Below are 8,364 nucleotides of genomic sequence, written 5' to 3'. Positions count from 1 at the left end.
GTTGGCACTCTAGTAGACACAAACAATTGACTGGCACTATGCCACCTAGGGACACGAAGTAGCAACCTCATTGCATCATTGTATGCTACCTTAAGCCTCTGCATACTCTTTTTCTTATACTTAGACCACAATTGAGCAGTATATAACGGTGTGATGTAGGTTCTGAACAGGGAACACTTCACAGAGTCAGAGCACATAGAAAACTTCCTTATAAGCATGTTAGCTTGAAGATAAATTTTACAGCGCTGTCGGTAGAGGTCTTTGTCATCCGTCCAGTCATCGGATATGACATGACCTAGGTATTTAATTTCCTCACACACAGCAAGAGGACTGTCTGACAAATAAAAGGTTGGAAAAGTTGATTCCCTGTCCTCAGCGCTTCTAACTATCATTATGCGGCTTTTCTTAGCGTTATACTTTATGTCATAATCAAGGCCATACTGAGAGCACACCTTCAACATCTGCTGCAGCCCAGCACTATATGGACAGAGCAGGACCAGGTTGTCTGCATACATAAGGTGATTAACAATAGTGTTGCCCTCAATACAGCCAGTTTTTAGCCTATTTAACTGATTTGACAATTCATCCATATAAACATTAAATAAAATAGGAGACAAAATTCCTCCTTGCCGCACTCCGTTACTAACACTGAATGGAGCAGATACAACATTGTCCCATTTAACCTGAAACGTTTGATGGGCATACCAAAACACTAAAATTCTCACTAAGAATTTAGGGGCACCTATATCTAGCAATTTTACAAACAATTGTTCATGATTAATTCTATCAAATGCCTTGGACGCATCAATAAAACATAGAAATACAGATGAATTCAGGCTCGAGTACCTGAACACAATCTCTATAAGAGCATAGATACCCAGGTCAGTTCCATATTTTCTTTTGAACCCAAACTGATTGTCATTAGCAAGGACATACATTTCTAGCTTTGTCAACAGTATTCTCTCCAGTACTTTAGATAAGATACTGGCTAATGCAATAGGTCGATAATTATCAATACTGTTGAGCTTACCAGCCTTATCTTTAATCACAGGCACTAACATTACAGACATAATAGCATTTGGCAGGACACCATGAACCAGACAACCATTAAAGCACATGGAAAGCAAGGGCAGAGCTTATAGCTGGCATATTTTAGATGTTCTGCAGTAATGCAGTCCATACCGCAGGCTTTTTTTTAATCCAACATGTTAATGGCATCATAGACATCAGCTGCCCTAACTACCATATCTACAGAGAGATCAATATGTTCATATTGATAGGCCCAGGATATTGGAGGCCCAGGACCGTTGGAGAGCAGTGGAGGTCAGGGTGGTGAGTACTTAAATCGGGCGCGGGGCTTGTTTTCACAGAGGCCCAGGACCGTTGGAGAGCAGTGGAGGAGGGTCAGGGCGGTGAGTACTTAAATCGGACGCGGGGCTTTATTTCACAGAGGCCCAGGACCGTTGGAGAGCAGTGGAGGAGGGTCAGGGCGGTGAGTACTTAAATCGGGCGCGGGGCTTGTTTTCACAGAGGCCCGGGACCATTGGAGAGCAGTGGAGGAGGGTCAGGGCTTACCAAAATCCGTAACGTTCCACACTCCATCGGGAGGGTTCTGGTGGAAGCCGCTGATTGGTGGAAGTAGACTAGAGGAAGCAGCTGATTGGGTGCAACCTCAGGTTAGCATTTGTGCTTTCTGGTTAAAGGTACAGTGCTTTAGTAAAGGTACAGTGAGCCAAGGGTACAGTGGACTAAAGGTACAGTGCTTTTTGTTTATATAATAAAGGTGCAGTTTAAAGGTCACGAGGGAGCAGCTGTTTGTGAGTCAGATACCTGCTGATTTCTCCCAGCAGTTTCTATTGTATTATACTGGTATCGGATCCAGGGTAAGGCGAGAGAATGACAGTCAGAGCAGTATACTGTTCTGGATGTCAGATGTGGGAGGTCATGGTGTTGGATGGCCCTCCAGACATCCACATCTGCTCCAGGTGCAGCGAGATGGGGCTCCTAAGGGACCGTATTAGGATCCTGGAGCAGCAGCTAGATGACCTCTGTCTGATCAGGGAGAGTGAGGAGGTCATAGAGGGGAGTTATAGGGAGGTGGTCACTCCAAAACCACGGGAGAGAGACATGTGGGTCACGTTAAGGAAGGGCAAGGGGCAGAGGCAGGAACGAGTGAGTACACCAATGTCGGTACACCTCGCAAATAAGTACTCCTGTTTGAGTACGGATGGGGGTGACAGCCAACCTGGGGGTAGCGACAGTGGACGGGCCTCCAGCACAGAGACCGGCCCTGTTGCTCCAAAAGGTAGGGAAAAAAAGAGGGCAATAGTAATTGGGGACTCTATTGTTAGGGGATCGGATAGGCGATTCTGTGGACGCAGTCGGGAGACCAGGATGGTGGTCTGCCTCCCTGGTGCCAAGGTCTCGGACGTGTCTCAACGCATCCAAGATATCCTTAAATCAGAGGGAGAGGAGCCTGAGGTCGTGGTACATATAGGTGCCAATGACATAGGTAAAAAAAGGGAAGAGGTCCTGAAGGGAGGATTTAGGGAGTTGGGAGGAGAGTTAAGAAAAAGGACCAAAAAGGTAACAATCTCAGGATTACTGCCTGTGCCACGCGACAGTGAGAGTAGGAATGGAGCGAGGAGGAGGATAAATGCGTGGCTGAAAGTCTGGTGCAGAGGGCAGGGATTCAAGTTCCTGGATCATTGGGACTTCTTTTGGGGAAGGTGGGACCTGTACAGAAAGGATGGGTTGCACTTGAACCCGAGGGGGACCAATATCCTAGCGGGGAAATTTGCAAAGGCTGCTGGGGAGACTTTAAACTAGAATGGTTGGGGCGAGGGACTCAAATAGCGAAAGCTAGTAGACAGAATGGGAGGCAGGAAGCAGAAAAGGGAAGCACTCGGACACAAGAGGAGAAAGAAAAAAAAGGAAATAAACAGAGAATAAGAGACGGGGGGTTTCTTAAATGTGCATATTTTAATGCTAGGAGCATTGTAAGAAAAGTGGATGAGCTTAGAGTCTGGATAGACACCTGGAAGTATGATGTTGTGGCGATCAGTGAAACGTTGTTGCAGGAGGGCTGTGATTGGAAACTAAATATTCCAGGATTTCGTTGCTTCAGGTGTGATAGAATTGGAGGGGCAAGAGGTGGAGGTGTTACATTGCTAGTCAGGGAAGATATACAGCAGTGCTTTGGCAGGATAGATTGGAGGGCTCATCTAGGGAGGCTATTTGGGTGGAATTGAGAAGTGGGAAAGGTGTAGCAACACTTATAGGGGTGTATTATAGACCGCCCAATGGGGAACGAGAATTGGAAGAGCAAATATGTAAGGAGATAGCAGATATTAGTAGTAAGCACAAGGTAATGATTGTGGGAGATTTCAACTTTCCACACATAGACTGGGAAACACATTCTGTAAATGGGCTGGATGGGTTGGAGTTTGTAAAATGTGTGCAGGATAGTTTTTTGCAGCAATACATAGAGGTACCTACTAGAGGGGGGGCAGTGCTGGACCTCCTGTTAGGAAATGAGACGGGACAGGTGGCGGAGGTATGCGTTGGGGAGCACTTCGGGTCCAGTGATCACAATACCATTAGTTTCAATATAATTATGGAGATGGTCAGAACTGGACCTAGGGTTGAGATTTTTGATTGGAGAAAGGCTAACTTTGATGAGATGTGAGATGATTTAAAAGGAGTGAACTGAGACATTTTGTTTTATGGGAAAGATGTAGAAGAGAAATGGAGGACATTTAAAGGGGAAATTTTAAGAGTACAGAATCTTTATGTTCCTGTTCGGTTGAAAGGAAACAGTAAAAATTGGAAAGAGCCCTGGTTTTCAAGGGAAATTGGACATCTTGTTCGGAAAAAGAGGGAGATCTACAATAATTATAGGCAGCATGAAGTAAATGAGGTGCTTGAGGAGTATAAGGAATGTAAAAAGAATCTTAAGAAAGAAATTAGAAAAGCTAAAAGAAGATATGAGGTTGCTTTGGCAAGTAAAGTGAAAGTCAATCCAAAGGGTTTCTACAGCTATATTAATAGCAAAAGGATAACGAGGGATAAAATTGGTCCATTGGAGAGACAGAGTGGACAGTTATCTGCAGAGCCAAAAGAGATGGGGGAGATATTGAACAATTTTTTTTCTTCGGTATTCACCAAGGAGAAGGATATTGAATTATGTGAGGTAAGGGAAACTAGTAGAGTAGCTATGGATACTATGAGGTTCAAAGTAAAAGAAGTACTGACACTTTTGAAAAATATAAAAGTGGATAAGTCTCCAGGTCCTGACAGGATATTCCCTAGGACATTGAGGGAAGTTAGTGTAGAAATAGCCGGGGCTATGACAGAAATATTTCAAATGTCATTAGAAACGGGAATAGTCCCCGAGGATTGGCGTACTGCGCATGTTGTTCCATTGTTTAAAACGGGTTCTAAGAGTAAACCTAGCAATTATAGACCTGTTAGTTTGACTTCAGTGGTGGGCAAATTAATGGAAAAGATACTTAGAGATAATATATATAAGCATCTAGTTAAACAGGGTCTGATTAGGACCAGTCAACATGGATTTATGCCTGGAAGGTCATGTTTGACTAATCTTCTTGAATTTTTTGAAGAGGTTACTAGGGAAATTGACGAGGGTAAAGCAGTGGATGTTGTTTATATGGACTTTAGTAAGGCCTTTGACAAGGTTCCTCATGGAAGGTTGGTTAAGAAGGTTCAACTGTTGGGTATAAATGCAGGAATAGCAAGATGGATTCAACAGTGGCTGAATGGGAGAAGCCAGAGGGTAATGGTGGATGGCTGTTTATCGGGTTGGAGGCAGGTGACTATTGGGGTGCCTCAGGGATCTGTGTTGGGTCCTTTGTTGTTTGTCATGTACATCAATGATCTGGATGAAGGTGTGGTAAATTGGATTAGTAAGTGTGCAGATGATACCAAGATATGGGGTGTTGTGGATAATGAAGAGGATTTCCAAAGTCTACAGAGTGATTTAGGCCATTTGGAAAAATGGGCTGAAAGATGGCAGATGGAGTTTAATGCTGATAAATGTGAGGTGCTACACCTTGGCAGGACAAATCAAAATAGGACGTACATGGTAAATGGTAGGGAATTGAAGAATACAGTTGAACAGAGGGATCTGGGTATAACCGTGCATAGTTCCTTGAAGGTGGAATCTCATATAGATAGGGTGGTAAAGAAAGCTTTTGGTATGCTAGCCTTTATAAATCAGAGCATTGAGTATAGAAGCTGGGATGTAATGTTAAAATTGTACAAGGCATTGGTGAGACCAAATCTGGAAAATGGTGTACAATTTTGGTCGCCCAATTATAGGAAGGATGTCAACAAAATAGAGAGAGTACAGAGGAGATTTACTAGAATGTTGCCTGGGTTTCAACAACTAAGTTACAGAGATAGGTTGAATAAGTTAGGTCTTTATTCTCTGGATCGCAGAAGGTTAAGGGTGGACTTGATAGAGGTCTTTAAAATGATGAGAGGGATAGACCGAGTTGATGTGGACAAGCTTTTCCCTTTGAGAATAGGGAAGAATCAAACAAGAGGACATGACTTCAGAATTAAGGGACAGAAGTTTAGGGGTAATATGAGGGGGAACATCTTTACTCAGAGAGTGGTAGCGGTGTGGAATGAGCTTCCAGTGGAAGTGGTGGAGGCAGGTTCATTGGTATCATTTAAAAATAAATTGGATAGGCATATGGATGAGAAGGGAATGGAGGGTTATGGTATGAGTGCAGGCAGGTGGGACTAAGGGGAAAAAAAAATTTGTTCGGCACGGACTTGTAGGGCCGAGATGGTCTGTTTCCGTGCTGTAATTGTTATATGGTTATATGGTTATATGGTTCATGATTGATTCTAACTGGGTTACTTTTAACACAGTTAAAAAGGTTACAGTAGTGCTCACGCCAACTCTCAGCTATTTTTTCTGGGCTACTAACACCTTCAATGTCAGACGGTAGGGGTGTTTTGCTGTTATTCATTACTTTGACCTCTTTCCAGAAGTTAGTAAGGTTGTTATTCTGTAGCTTCCTGGCAAGCGAGTCTGCTCTCATTGTGTTTTCATTTTTCTTAATAAAACGAAGTGCATACTTAACTCTAGCATTTGTGTGTTTTTTCATATCTAGCAATGCCCCCTGTCTAGGCCTACCTGCCTCTGACCAGAGTCTAAAGGCCTCTCTTGCCTCAGCGTACTGCTCATTCACAAACTCATTCCACCCAGGTCTGATGTTGGGTACCTTACATCTGCTTTTACAAAAGGGATCACTGGAGGCATTGAGACATTTCACAATAACATCATACATGGCACAGAGTTTTTCAGCATGTTGCACGTCCTTACAATTCATATCTGAGCACATTAGGGCCTCTTGAGGCAATTCAATATTATTTAAAAAACTGTCCGTTCGCAGTGAATATCCAGCCATAATCTCTCTGCTCAGTTTTGACCAGTCCAGTTTACTTGAGGAAGCAGCATTATTATTACTGGACAGCAAGGGGACATTATCAACATTTAACCGTGCAGCAATAGGTATGTGATCAGACGTGGCAAGTTCATAACAAATCTCCACCTTTTCCAGTGAGGCATGAGCATCAGCTGTGGTCACAATATGGTCTAACCAAGATGTTGTGTGCCACGCCTCACTAACATAGGTAAAGCTTGTGTCAGGCAACAGAGCTTTACTCGATAGAATTAGTTTAGATTCATTACAAAACTGCTGCAGGTGTGCTGCAAATAAAGATTTGCTATCTGACATGTCAGCATTAAAATCACCCATGACGTAGACGCAAGATGAGCTGTTGTCCTCTATAAAGGACTGAATAAAAGCTAACCTGTTCAGAAACTCGTCCTCATGCTCATATGATTAATACGGTGTATAAACATTTAAGAGAGTAAATTTATTTTCATAATAATTACACTCCAGCCCTATGGCCCAGTCAACATTTAGACGCACCACCTTCACCAGTGAGTCATATTTGATGTTCCACAGTATAGCTACACAACCAGCTATCCTACCCCGAACCAGCCTCATACTGAGGTCGGTAGTGGACTCCCCAGCCCCATGGAAGTTCATGTGTAGAGTGTTCAACTTATCCAGATCTTGTTTCGCCATCCAAGTTTCTTGCAGGCACATTGATTACAGCTCGACATTTAATACTATCATCCCCTCCAAGCTGGTTACCAAACTCGCAGAACTGGGTCTCTGCGCATCCCTCTGCAATTGGATCCTTGACTTCCTGATCCATATACCACAGTCTGTTCATATTGGTGGAAATATGTCAGACTCAATAACAATCAGCACGGGAGTACCTCAAGGCTACGTGCTCAGCCCCCTGCTGTACTCACTCTATACTCATGACTGCGTAGCCGGTCATAGTGTGAACTCTATCATCAAGTTCGCTGACGACACCACTGTCTTGGTGAGACAACACCTGGAGTATTGTGTACAGTTTATGTCTCCTAATATGAGGAAAGACATTCTTGCCATAGAGGGAGTACAGAGAAGGTTCACCACACTGATTCCTGGGATGTCAGGACTTTCTTATGAAGAAAGACTGGATAGGCTAGGCTTGTACTCGCTAGAATTTAGAAGATTGAGGGGGATCTTATAGAAACTTATAAAATTCTTAAGGGGTACGACAGGCTAGGTGCAGGAAGATTGTTCCCGATGATGGGGAAGTCCAGAACAAGGGGTCACAGTTTAAGGATAAGGGGGAAATCTTTTAGGACCGAGATGAGAAAAACATTCTCATTTTACACACAGAGTGTGGTGAATCTCTGGAATTCTCTGCCACAGAAGGTAGTTGAGGCCAGTTCATTGGCTATATTAAAGTGGGAGTTAAGTGTGGACCTTGTGGCTAAAGAGATCAGGGGGTATGGAGAGAAGGCAGATACAGGATACTGAGTTGGATGATCAGCCATGATCATATTGAATGGCGGTGCAGGCTCAAAGGGCCAAATTGCCTACTCCTGCACCTATTTTCTATGTTTCTATGTTTCTATGTATCACTGATGGGAATGAGTCCGAGTATAGAAAAGAGATCGAGCAACTGTCCATATGTTGCCAGCACAATAACCTGGCCCTCAACACCAGCAAAACCAAGGAACTGATTGTGGACTTTGGAAGGAGTAGGATGGGGACCGACAGTCCAGTTTATATCAACGGGTCAATGGTTGAAAGGGTCAAGTGCTTCAAATTCCTGGGCTTGCACATCTCTGAAGATCTTTCCTGGTCCGAGAACACTGATGCAATTATCAAGAAAGCACATCAGCGCCTCTACTTCCTGAGAAGATTACGGAGAGTCGGTTTGTCAAGGAGGACTCTCTCTAACTTCTACAGGTGCACA

This window comes from Leucoraja erinacea, unplaced genomic scaffold (genome assembly GCF_028641065.1).
Source record: "Leucoraja erinacea ecotype New England unplaced genomic scaffold, Leri_hhj_1 Leri_772S, whole genome shotgun sequence".
NCBI classification, from domain to species: Eukaryota; Metazoa; Chordata; class Chondrichthyes; order Rajiformes; family Rajidae; genus Leucoraja; species Leucoraja erinaceus.
This window is presented reverse-complemented; position numbering follows the sequence as displayed.